This window comes from Xenopus tropicalis, chromosome 4 (assembly GCF_000004195.4).
Source record: "Xenopus tropicalis strain Nigerian chromosome 4, UCB_Xtro_10.0, whole genome shotgun sequence".
Lineage (NCBI taxonomy): Eukaryota > Metazoa > Chordata > Amphibia > Anura > Pipidae > Xenopus > Xenopus tropicalis.
The window spans coordinates 36719052-36731986 of record NC_030680.2 but is presented as its reverse complement, the minus strand read 5'-3'; the positions used below and the strand labels follow the sequence as shown (position 1 = coordinate 36731986).

Below are 12935 nucleotides of genomic sequence, written 5' to 3'. Positions count from 1 at the left end.
CTATAGTTTTCAGGCTGAGAACGGGATCCCTTTTTAAATAACGGCACCACATTAGCAATCCGCCAGTCTCTCGGCACCATGGCAGACCTCAATGAATCCTGAAAAATTATGTGAAGAGGCTTGGCAATCACATCGCTCAGCTCATTTAATACCCTGGGATGAATCCCATCCGGCCCTGGACCTTTGTTTACCTTTACATGTTCAAGTCTCTTTTGAATTTCCTCCCGAGTGACCCACGCGTCAGTAGCTAAATTACTAGAACTGGGCATATTAAAAGAGAGGCCTTCATTAGCTGGCTCCTCAGATGTATAGACAGATGAAAAATAAGAGTTCAAAATTTCAGCTTTTTCCCCGTTCTCATCAACCAACTTACCCCCCCGTGATAATAAGGTTCCCACCCCTTCTTGCTTCATTTTTTTACTATTCACATAATTAAAAAATTATTTTGGATTCTTTTTACTCCTAGCTGCAATATCCCTTTCCATTTCTATTTTAGCTTGCTTGATAGCTTTTTTGCATGCTTTATTTGCTTCCTTATACCTGATGAAAGTTTCTGCTGTCCCACTAGATCAAACGTGCATACGAGGTTAGCAACAGCATAAAATGTAGTTCTCCTTATATAATGTTTCCACAATCCATTACCTACATCAGTGCCATCCATTTTTTAAACGTAGTCCGCCAAGTATTTCTCATAAAGCATGTTTGAGGGCCAGATTATATTAAAATTATCACATCTGGCCTGCTGGTCTTCAGCTGGACAGCCCTGACCTAGACTGAAGTTATTATTAATTATTATTATAAATTATTATTTATATTAATTAGCCAACATATTCCACAACACTGTACAACAGAAGGTTATACACATCAAACATACACATTACATACCAATTTTTAACGACACTACAAGTAAAAACAACCCTGCTTGTTAGTGCTCATAGTCTAAAAGACACACAGGGTAGATCCATTTGTTTGTTGATGTCTCCAAAGAAATTAACCTTAGCCACGTTTTGCCCCAGGGCTAACAAGGGGGCTGGGAAAACCTGATGAAGAAAGGCAGCATGCACTGGCAGATATGGATCACACCCAATGCAATTTTCCAGCCTCCCCAATCAATCTGACTGTAGCACATAGTTTGGGCACATACACAGGCCAAATACTGGCTTACATTTAATCAGGTTTAGTGGGCATGCCTGTTAAAACTATTATGTTGCAACTTCATTAGATAAGTTAGTAGACGCATGAAGCATTATGCCTATGTTGAATCCAGTCACACAAAAGTAGCACCTCTTAAGTGGTACTTGCCTACAACTGCTGTTCTGCTGTATCTTCTGTGTTTATAGGATGATAGAACTCAGTTATGTACTACTATTATTATTTTAATATAAATCCTAAAAAAATCCCTATGGTGCTTATTCCTCTTAATGCTTGAGACAAGACATAATATATTTGTGCTTTACCATACTATACTGGAGAAATCAGAATCCATGAGACACATGGCCGCCAAGGGTGGGGTGTGCTACAGGGAAAAGCCTCACTGTTAGCAAGGGTCCTACATGTGTTTTCTATAAAACTATGGAAGTTTATCTAGCTGCACCTCCTTTCCTGTAGACACAATGCAACCCTGCTCAGACGCTGATGTATATTGACAATAGGCACCAATATTTGCTTTTTTGGATGGTCAGCCCAGCTAGGATAAAAATGTAAGTGTTTCAGACAATTTTTTTTTTGTAACTTCTTTTTATTAAACATAATCAGTATTTGCGTTTACATAGTTTCAGTCATAAAAGAAATGATATTACTGTTTTTGATTTATACATTATTGATAAGGAAGGAAAAACAGGGATAGATTAAGGGCATGGATATGGATTACCTTTATTGATAGGTAGATTTTAGTTTGGTTGGGAAGAGAAGTGTTTCAGACAATTTTGACTTGAGCTCCAGTCTGAAGCACACAGATTTCACTGGAACACTTACTAAACTTCACCAGTAGCTGGACCAGGGATCCCCAACCTATTTTACTCACAAGCCACAAAAATAAAGATGTAAAAAGTATTGGGGAGCCAGGAATTTGAAAATGGGCACCTACTTTGAGGCCACTGGGAGCAACAGTGGTGAGCAACATGTTGCTCATGAGCCACTGCTTAAGGATCACTGAACTATACTTTCTCAAAAAAAAACCCAAGCTAATAATGGTGGAAGCAAGTTGATCTGTGTACCATTAGTACATGGCCCACTAATAAATAGCAACATGCCCAGTGAATAACAGCAAGGGGTACACCTAAATATAATACCAAGGGGGAGATTTATTAAGACACGAACGCTCGGAGCGTTCATTCGAGCTCTCGGAAAGGCCTTCTGGTGCATCTACTATACAAAGATTGTTAATGCACTGCGTCAGTATAAGGGTATTGTCAAATTAATGGGTTGTCTCAATATATATGTGAGCCAATAAAGAATGTTCCACCATGTTTTACAGCATATTGATTGTTTACTCTTATGCCCATCAATGACAAATTGTGCACTCAGCACAAATTGTACCTTAAGGTAGACATATATACGGGTGGATTTAAGCTGGCGATTCAAGTCCTTTGAATTTGCCCACATATGGGGCCCTCAGACGGGCCTCCCCGCTTGATATCTGGCCGAAAGTCAGTCAGGTGTTTGGACAGGTTTGATTATTCTGTCGGACTGGGCACCACATTGATGTGGTTCTCTGTCCCCCTATGCCTGTTGTACTTCATTCATTTTGCCCTAAGGATTCGAAGGATCAGTGGGGTTCAAAATTAGTCTGATATCATCCACCTTAAGTGGGCACATTGGGAGAAAATCTGCTTGTTTGATAACCTCACCAAATCGAGCGGATCTCAACATTAATGGTCACTTTAAGCCAATGACCATTCCTATGGTATTTTGTGTGTGTGTGTTTGCGGAACTTGCTTGTACCTCTAGGACAGGAAGTGGAGACAATATTGCATAGGAAGGCGCTGGTTGCTGTTTTTGTGGAAAGGCCACAATGGCCTGAGCTTTGGGCAACAATCCCTAAGGTAATGGCAGACTGACCCTCCATTGAAAAGAATTAATACAGTTACAACTTATTTCAATGTATGTATCTCATATATTTAGCTCAAATAAAAATAGATGCAGTTGTGTGAATCAATGCCATTCATTAGAGGTACGTGCGTCCAAAGGAGGCAAAGTAAGCTTGGCGATATCGGTCATCTCGTCAATCCACCATACACACACCGAATATTATACAAAACCTCATTTCATATGATGATATTGGTGCATATATGGCCAGCTTTAGCTTCACCCATGCTGGCCACTAAAAAGGGGATTAAACAGAAATGTCAGCTTATTGCAGTGCTGCAGTGTGAGTAATTAATTAAATTACAATTAATTATAATTATTAAATTAATTAAAGGCATAGTGATACTTTCCTGCTAAATGTAACTAGTGTTACTGTTCCTTTAATAGTGCTGTCTTATTTACAGTATAATTAGAGATTCAGATTTAATAGATCTGTATCATTTTCAAGTTCCTTGCATCTGCGTTGCCTCAGATAAAGCCATATTATCTTTCCCACTCTCATTGGCAAATCAACCATAGTAAGCACTATTGAACAGCCCCCCTTTACCTCTCCCCATGATTTCTGTTGGTTGCCAGAAAAGAAACAAAATATTTACATAACTATAATGCTTACAAGTGATACCAATTTGCTTTGAATGGTGAACATTTCTGTCTGTCCCCCCATGGAGCTACAAAACTTTGGAGAAAGAAACTGATTGAAGTCATCCTGTACTGTGTGATGTATTTGCACATGCATGTGAATAGATGCGTGTTCAAGCATCCACGTGTAAGAACCCTTAATATATGTACAACACAATCCTGCGCCACCAACAATTGAAAAATACATTCATAGATTATAATGTCTGTCAGGCCGACAGCAGCTAATAATGTGTTTCTTGTCAAAATGAATCTAATTTTGTATAAGACTTTCATTCTATTCTTTCTGTAGGTGTTAAACAAGTCATGCATGGCATTGTACCTGTTTATCACCACTTAACTCTATTGTATTGTAAAAAAGCTTAACTTTTATCTGCTGTGTAAATTAAGGTGGACATACACACACCCATATTATCAAATGAAACCTTGTTTCGTACAATAATCGGTAAGTGTATGGTGGGAGGCAAGCGACCAATATCGGAAAAGGCCTTGTATATTGGTCGTCTCATCTATCGGGTTGGAAAATTACAATCAAATTAAAATGCCAGGTATATGGGCTGTCAGTCAGCAGACCACATCAATGACCCGATGCTGTCCCTGATACAACATGAAAATCAAACCTGCCCAATCAAGATCTGGAGAGTTTTATCCAGAAATTGCTTAGTTGTCCAGTGAGTAGTCATTTTGTGCCATTGGCCTAAGGTACTCTTAGCTTTATCTATAAAACTAAAATACCGGTACATAACTGGAAAGGGCATTTTACCCTTTACCTGCAAAACCACAGCCCCATATGTTTTAATTGTCAAATGTGATGTATAATGTGCTAAAAATTGTTGTATCCCTCAAGCCTGCATGTAGTACAGGAGATGGTACTAATGAATGTTATTATTATTTACATAATTATTTATTAAAGCTGGTCATACATGTACTGATGAAATGTAAACAATGATTTTTGGTGCATGTTGGCCAGATGATCTTGACTCATATTTACATCATAAATATTAGCTCCTTGTACAGTAACTGTTTATTTTGCCAATAGTTTGGATATTATCAGGTTCAGACTGAGAGCGATTAGAGGCCCTTGCATTTCAAGTACACAGAGGTCCAAACAGCCCTTCACGAGTCCAGTAGAGGATATCTATAGCATCTTACAGCAGCCCTACTGGCATTTGCCAAAACCCACAGATAGCCAGCGGATTGGTCAATGCATTGTTGCATTATAGACTTCACCTGGTGTAATGCCAGTCCATATAGAGGTTAACAAATAGCCATTAACAGCCCTCATTTGGCACCCCAGGAATTCTTATATGCTTGTGTCGCTCCCAAACTAGTTTTACATATTAATGTGGCTAGGGCTGCCACCTGTCCAGTTTTGGCAAACATAGTCCGCTCTTTCAAGGGGTTGTCTATGTCAAAACCTTGTGCCCGCTTTTCAACATTTTGAAAATCAGGCAGAATGTTCCAAATTGCATCAAAAATCCCACCCATAACTTCATTATGTGGCCAGAAATGTCATCATGTGGTGACATTGTGTGATGATGTAAACGGCTTGATTGATGATGTCAGAGACACATGGTGCCGATGACATCACGCACATCCCTTTGTTAAGGTATATAACCCGGCAGAGGTGGCAACCCTAAATGTGGACCATTGGTAAAAATAGTTCTTCACAAGCCCAAACCCCCTAAACTAGTATCACATATTTACAGTACACTCCTCTCTACCAAACCCAAACCATCTGAAACAGCCAGAGCTCGATGGCTTGTTGACATCCCTCAACTGAGGACTGGGAGGAAGCAACTGATAATTGTTATAACTATCTAATATCAACCAGGGATTGACGTGTACAATACAAGATTATGCACCAACTGTATATTACACCATACAGGTCCTGTCCTGACATTGCTCGATACTGGCACAAAATTTGTACTAGCTGAGAATCTGGACTTCCCCCACATTATTTCTCCCTCCATATGCCTTTTGGGAATCCTAGAGGACACCATACCAAGCAGCTACTCCAGAAACCGATACTGAACTCTCCTTTTTTATGCCAGGAAAAATATTGCTATGCACTGGATGGGAGCTCGCCCACCATCCATCAAAACATGGAAGCACTTGGTAAACTAGGCAATCCCACTAATCAAATTTACCTTAGAAGCGCAAGGAACATAAATTAAATTTGACCAGATTTGGGCCCCATGGATTGAGGCAGGACTGGACTGAACCTGCATAGTATGTGACCTCATGAGCAAGGTGACTAGATAACCTAAAACTGAGTGGGAAATGTACTCTGTAAAATGTTTGGCACATCTGTTTTTTGTTAATAAAAACTTACCTTTAAATAAGAAAAAAAAAAGTTGGGGGACTGCTGCTACAGAGGCAACAGAGAGCCTGTGACTGGGCACAGTAAGTATAGGGGAGACAGTCAGGGAATTGTCAAGCAGTTTCAGTATGTGGTAATGAAAAATGTCTTACTCGCAAAGCTTAGGGAAGCCTAAAGTGATTTTGCTATATGGGCCATATATGTCAAGTTATACCACTGACAGTCCCCACCATGCGTGAGACAATATGAACAGGCTACAGCGTGAGAGCAGATAGTGAGAATAAAAGACAATATTTCTGAGCAGTGGACCCCCCTACGCCTTTAAAGTTAGAGGCAGTAAATATCTATGTGAAATACATGTCAGTGCAACATAACCTTGCATAGTTCCCAGCGCATTAATGCAGAATTGTGAGGAGCATGCGTTCCAGCACAGGTAGATAAGCGCCCAGGCTGGGGCCCCTGGGATAGAGGTATGTGCGCACATGGGGCCCTGTGTAGAAGTAAGTCTATAGACACTCTCTGCACTGAGAGCAGCACACGCCTAGCCCGGGGCAGGGCAAGCTCAGCCTCCTCTCCAGGATTGGGAGACGGACACACCCAGCAGGGTTTGCTCTGCCTGTATAGGAGCCCTGCCCTGCCTGAGCTGATCACTTAGCTCTGCTTACCCAGGCAGAACAGAGCCGCTGGCTCCCTGCACATGTAGTGCCAGCTCAAGAGCACCCAGGTAATAACCCATTCACTGTACCCATTATATACATGTATATACTGTATAACTGCCTTGTATGCCGCCGAGTGCGCACTCCCGGGATGTTGCCCCAGAGTTTGGGACGCGCAGAACTTTGGTAAATGAGTGCGCACCTTCTGGATTCCGCGGGTGTGGATGGTCGGGAACGGTTTTGTTGGTGGGACTTTTTGTTTTACTACTTGTGAAATTTAATGGTTACAGGTATGTTTTATAGTTTTGCAAATTGGACATTTTGGGTTGTAAGTTGTATTTGCATTGTAAAGGACTTTTTTGCGCTGCTTTGGGATGTGCGCTGCCTGCCCATCATATTGCCTGTCCCCATAGACTGGCATCCCATGTCCCTTATTCCCTATTCTGTATAATAGTCCTGTTGGAACTTTATTTTTACTTCGTTACAGTTATGCTTTCTGCTCTTCTTTCTATATTCTGAGATGTAAATCATTTATTGTAGTTTATAGCTTGCTGGTTTTTGTGAGCTGCAGTATATTGCATTCAGTGGATATTTACCCTCAGTGTTTGCTCTGTGTACACTATCTGGTTTTATTGTACAATTGCATTGTTGCTTGGCTCAGGACTATGTTCCTGCCTATAATGCTGGGAGTTGTCCTGGTAAAGTTATGGCATAAAGACTCCCAGCAGCAGTGTGTGCAGGCAAACTCTCCCTTTTTGCTTTATTGGTAATGTTTGCTTTGGAAGGATTTCCCTGGCTATTACAACACAGGTCTGAGTTACAGGGCACCACACCCTCCCCTGCTGGAGATTTTGGGAGTGGAGGAAGGAGGAGGCAAGAGGCAAGAGGCAAGAGGCAAGAGGGAACTAGGGTGGGGAGCTTAAACAGCATCAGGAGGGAGAGACCCTCACTGAGGGGGGAACAGCATCCAACCTGAGGGCTGTTTTGAACTGTATACAACTTCTATCAAACCTCTGGATAGTTTTTGTTGTAATTTAACTTGGGCAACATTGATCTAAAGTATTGTTGCAGTTGTCCTATTATACAGGCTGTCAGTAAGCCACTGTTCCCCTTTTCTACTTTGCTACCATAGGTGCCTATGTCCTACCTGCATAGCCCAGAGCTCAATATGTGCTGCCTGGGCATTTTTGTGCATGGAGGTCTCTCTGCCACTTCTTCATGTGCGTCAGCCAGGGCCCTTGCCAATTACTTACCCCTAGCCTTGCCGAGCTTTCCTAAACTCTCAGTTGCCTTACATGAAAGGCACGCTGCTCTTTATCACAGTGAAATAAATATACATATGGACTGTGCCACTGAGGTGAAGCTGTGCCGCCATGGCTTCTGTGTGTACAAGTACCTGACCATGAAGTAGGTTTGAAATCTGTTGCTGCTGCTGGGTTCACCTATGGAGTTCTGGCTTCAAACAGGAGGTTTTAGTATAAATAAAGATTTATGACCCATGTGGGGTTTATTTCTCAAGACAGAACTGGATCAGTACTTTATTCAATGGAATTGGCCCAGATCATGGAAATAGAAAAAGTCACATGTGCCAGGAGTAATCCGGTTTAACTTGATAGTATGTCACAATGTGTTGTCTCTGCTTAACTAAGTTAACAAACTTATGACTGTGTTGCAGAATGTATTTATGATTTATATTTGTGTGTTTATTTCCCTCTGTATAGGACAGATGTAGAACCTGCATGTAATGTTATGTGCCAAATGTATTTATTTTGTCCACCAGCAGATGTATACGTCTTGTGTTGTATTCTTAGAGCTCAGCGTGCCTTGTATGATGGGAGGGACCCAAATCTCATGCTGTGATTGGGGGATAGGGCTTCACAAAATTCTAGGCGTGAATGAGTCCAGAGGGCTGTAATATGAGAGAAGGGTGCGGTGCCCATGCCCTCAAAGCTCTGATCAGAGCCCAAGGAAGTTTCGATTTTCACCAGGGCCGGAGGATTAACTGAACCTTAAGATGCATGGCCTATTTGCTAAGGATTATTTTAACAAAGCCTTGATTTAAACAATTAAGGAAAAATAACGTAAATGGGCAAAGAGAGAGTATAAAAAGACTTTATGCGTTGTACTGCAACTCCTATAATCTTTAACCAGCCTAAGTATTACAAAGGCACAGCAATCGTGGGAGAAACATAGATACAATCTGATCTAGGATTGTTGGGTAGGAGGCAGAGATTTTACTCCCTGATACGATAGTTTAGGGGCATGGCATGTCAGACTTGCAGGATTACCTGGGCACAAGTTAGATACCCTATTGTATAGAACAGCTTCATCTTGGGGCTTAAAAGTTTCTTGTGTAGGAGAAACCATTTTAGCCCCCAGAAATCGCAGATCTAGAAATTATTATGTGTAGGGCCGAAGCCTGCAGAAGACCTGAAAGGGGGACAGTTTCTCATAGAAAACATTCCTCCTGCCTCATAAAACTTCTTGGCAGTTTGGAGTTGTTAGGAACTTGGGGGAGGGGGCTGCGCAGGGCTCTGCACATTGCTCTGTTCTTGATGTGCCTGGAACGTCTGTGTATTGCTCTGCATATTGCTGTGATCTGGGTGTGCCTGGAAGCTCTGGCCTCTGTCCAGGAACCTTCAGGAATGTTGGTTTGGGAGCAGAGTGACTCACAGCAGTTTGTACTCTGAGGGGGGAACACAAGGGAGAGCTGAGGGGGTGGGGAAAGCAGACAGGAATGTACCAGGGGAAACCACTCTTCACATGTGCACGTGTGTCACTGCTGCGTAGGTGCAAATATTCTGCTGTGGGCAGGGCAGGCTATCAGTCCTTCATGGGGGGGGGGGGGGTATCTATGTAGCTTTAGCATCTATTTGCCCTGCCATCAGTATGCAGAGCAGTTGAGTGCATCTGCTTACCTATCTCTCTCCTTATCTCTCTCTTTCTTTCATGTTCAGGAATGCTAAGACTTTTTGCTTAAGTGACTAGAAAAGGGGGGCGGGGGGGCGGGCAGGCACTTCAAAAAGGGGACAATCTCTTCTAAACACATACTGATTTACCTACAGACAATAGAACCTAATCCTGTATATACTAAATTATTTGTCAGCCGCATCCCCTTATACCCTGTGAATAGATCTTATGTTATAGCCCATAGAAATCTGTCTATAGCCAGACACAAGCATCCCACGTGTTTGTAGGTTGACAACTAAAGTCAAAATAAACATTTGTTTAGTTGCTTGCATCAGTGCATATGCCTGCTGGCTGTTCTTTCTCCCCAATGAACAGCAACCCCAAGATAGTGTTAGCTCTCCATATCCTAATCACTTACCTTTTGGACATTCCCTATCTGGTGGTGCATCGCCCATGCTAGGTGGTGCTGTGTGCAAGCAGTAGTAGATCACCAGTAAAGTACTAAGGGCACCACAGGCCCAAACATTAATTGAACGGGGTCACTGTGCATGGGAAATTGTATTATTATTATTAACATTTATTTATAAAGCGCCAACATATTCTGCAGCGCTGTACAATAAGTGGGTTTCATACACTGGACATACAGAGTGACATATAAAGCAATCAATAACCGATACAAGAGGTGAAGAGGGCCCTGCCCAAAAGAGCTTACAGTCTACAAGGAAAAAGGGTTGAGACACAAGGTGTGGGATTGCATCCATATGCAAATAAGCAACTTGCTACACAAAAGTTTGTTTTGGGTCCTAGCTCTTGTTCAGAAGTTATAATAGCTACATTACATATTGCTCTAATGTGAAAGGATTTAAGTAGTGTTCAATTTTTTTTTTCAAGATTGCAAATCCATAAAACTTACTAGAGCTTTTCAGCAGGAGGCCAGTAGCTCCTTTCTGGTGTAATTTAGAGACCCATGCTTATAGCTAACTTTCCTGGGCGACAATACACCCTGAATGCCATTGCCTTAAAATAAATCTTCTTTAACTACTAACTAGAATATTACCTGAAAGTTGCATTGCTGTGTGTGTTTGACATACATAGCAATAGTTATGTGTCAAGCAGCCAGTCACTGTGGAGCTAATGGGAAGTTACAGTTTGGTGTTCCAATGGGCTGTATGCCTGCTTCATCCTCTTCTACAAACAACAGCACCTTCATGAAGCTGCTCTTGAGCATTTTGCTGTCATATGGGATTCTCATTGGCTTGAGTGAGACTGGTAGCTACCACTTGCTATCACTGGGAAAAATGCAGTGGCTACCCCATTAAGCCATTTGTTATCAGGAGAACTGATTTATAATGCTCTCACACTGGCAATTGTTGCCATTATTTTGGACACGACATGCCATAGGGAAAAACATCTTGGAGACTGGTTTAGTCAAAGCTTCCATACATAATACCACTGGCTGCATTATCCCAGCAACTGCTATGTTGCAGTTAGCTTTTGTGCCTCCATGTTGGAAATCTTAGCTTCTTCTTGTGTACTTGGCCTTATAGATTCTTGGCCACATTTTGGAGGACTTTGTTCTTATAACTAATTACAATAAAAATCTGTGGCATGTTGCATGTTTGAGATGGTTGTAGAATTGGAAACCAATGAAGTAGACTTTGTGATTCTAACTGATGTTGTTTGTGGCCCTGAAGAACACAAATGGAAGATGCTATTATGTATCAATGTATTTATCTAGAAAAATTTTGTACTGAAGAGCTGATATTCATTCTTTATCCCATGATTTTCCTTATCTTATCAGCATTAGTCTGTATATGGTAATGGGCTTCTAACAAACCAGCTTTGAGTGTGGCCTGGTCACAGTCTGCCATTTTGGAGGGAATAGTTTGTGTCTTCTTTGGAAACATGTCTGTGACAGAGCAGGCAGCAAGTTCCACACTTCATACATAAAAAGACACCACACTTATCTGTACTAAGCACAGTTACACTTGAAATATATTGGTATTAAGCGCTATTTCCCCCATTCATCCCCAGCTTCCTTTTCACTTGAATGGGAAGTGGTGCAGCCTACTTGGCACTGTCTGTGTTCATTCAGAAGAGCCTATTGGCTAATGTGGTCACATGGTATTTGCACTAGAGTGATTCAGTTTTATTGCTGTAGTTTACTCTACTATATTAGCACAAACCAGCACAATGTTTGTATATTAAATAAAAAAAGTCTTATCAAAGGTGGTTTAAGGGAAGTGTACCCCTATATAAATGGAACTTATGCTGAAAATATATTCTGCCTGTTCTTAATTTATTATATGTTCTTAGATATTTTTTAAATGATAAAGCAGTTACAGAGCACAGTTTTTTGGCTTATGGATAAATAGAAGTCTATTATGCAGGAGTTTATTTGTGGAGTTTCCTGTGGGCAACAAAGTGCCAGAAGATACCTAATCTAAAATAACAGGGATCACTGCATTTAAAACACTTTTCATGTGGCGATTCGTTTTATTTGCGGGTCAATGCCTTCTTCTGCATTTTCTGATGATTATGCCCGATGACATGTCTCTTTGGGTTTTTGTTGCCCAAGGGAGAGGTGGTTGCCTGCAGGCAACGAAGGGATACTTGTGTCATTGCCCTTAAGCTTTAATAGGGCTGTAAGGCCCAATTAGCATAGCAGATAACAGATAAGCCATATAGAATACAATGAGTTTAGTACTCAAGTGCTGATAAACAGAGGTCAAATGCCATTCACGGCAAGTTATGTCATTCATTGTTATGGAGAGAGCAACCTATTATATAGATCCTTGCAGGACAGGCAAGTAGTGATGCCTTGGGTCTGTATGCTTGTGCCTCCCCAACTGTGTTTGATAAGCAGTGGCACAAGCTCTGTCATGTCATAGTACGCTGTGGGGTTGATTTCAGAGTGTTTGGCATAACCTCCCAAGCTTCTAAAAATAAGAGGTCTTAAAGCGCCTGAAATTGCCCCAAACACCTATACCAGGGATCCCCAACCTTTCTAACTCATGAGCCACAGTCATAAGTAAAAAGACTTGGAGAGCAACACAAGCATCATAAAAGTTCATGGAGGAGCGAAATAAGGGCTGTGATTGGCTATTAGGCAGCCTCTATGCACACTATCAGCTTACAGGGGGCTTTATTTGGTAGTAAATCTTGTTTTTATGCAACCAAAACTTGCCCCCAAGTCAGGAATTCAAAAATAACTACCTGGTTTGGGGGCACTGAGAGCAACATCCAAGGGGTTGGGGAGCAACATGTTGCTCACGAGCCACTGGTTAGGGATCACTGACCTATACCATAAAGCAGAAGTAACA

General features: G+C 41.5%; 1 protein-coding gene across 4 annotated transcripts in view; it reads left to right on the top strand.

Annotated features, from left to right (window-relative positions):
• Window positions 1-6666: 6666 nt before the first annotated feature.
• The window catches only part of ahnak (AHNAK nucleoprotein), a 49023-nt gene continuing 42754 nt past the window's right edge, over window positions 6667-12935 (top strand). For 3 of the 4 annotated variants that reach the window (XM_031900678.1, XM_031900677.1, XM_031900674.1), the window contains exon 1: window positions 6667-6770. The gene's annotated coding sequence lies outside the window, so the exon portion shown is untranslated. Of the gene's footprint in view, window positions 6771-6974; window positions 6993-12935 lie in introns of those variants that run through there. The other variant, XM_031900675.1, reaches the window with a different exon arrangement.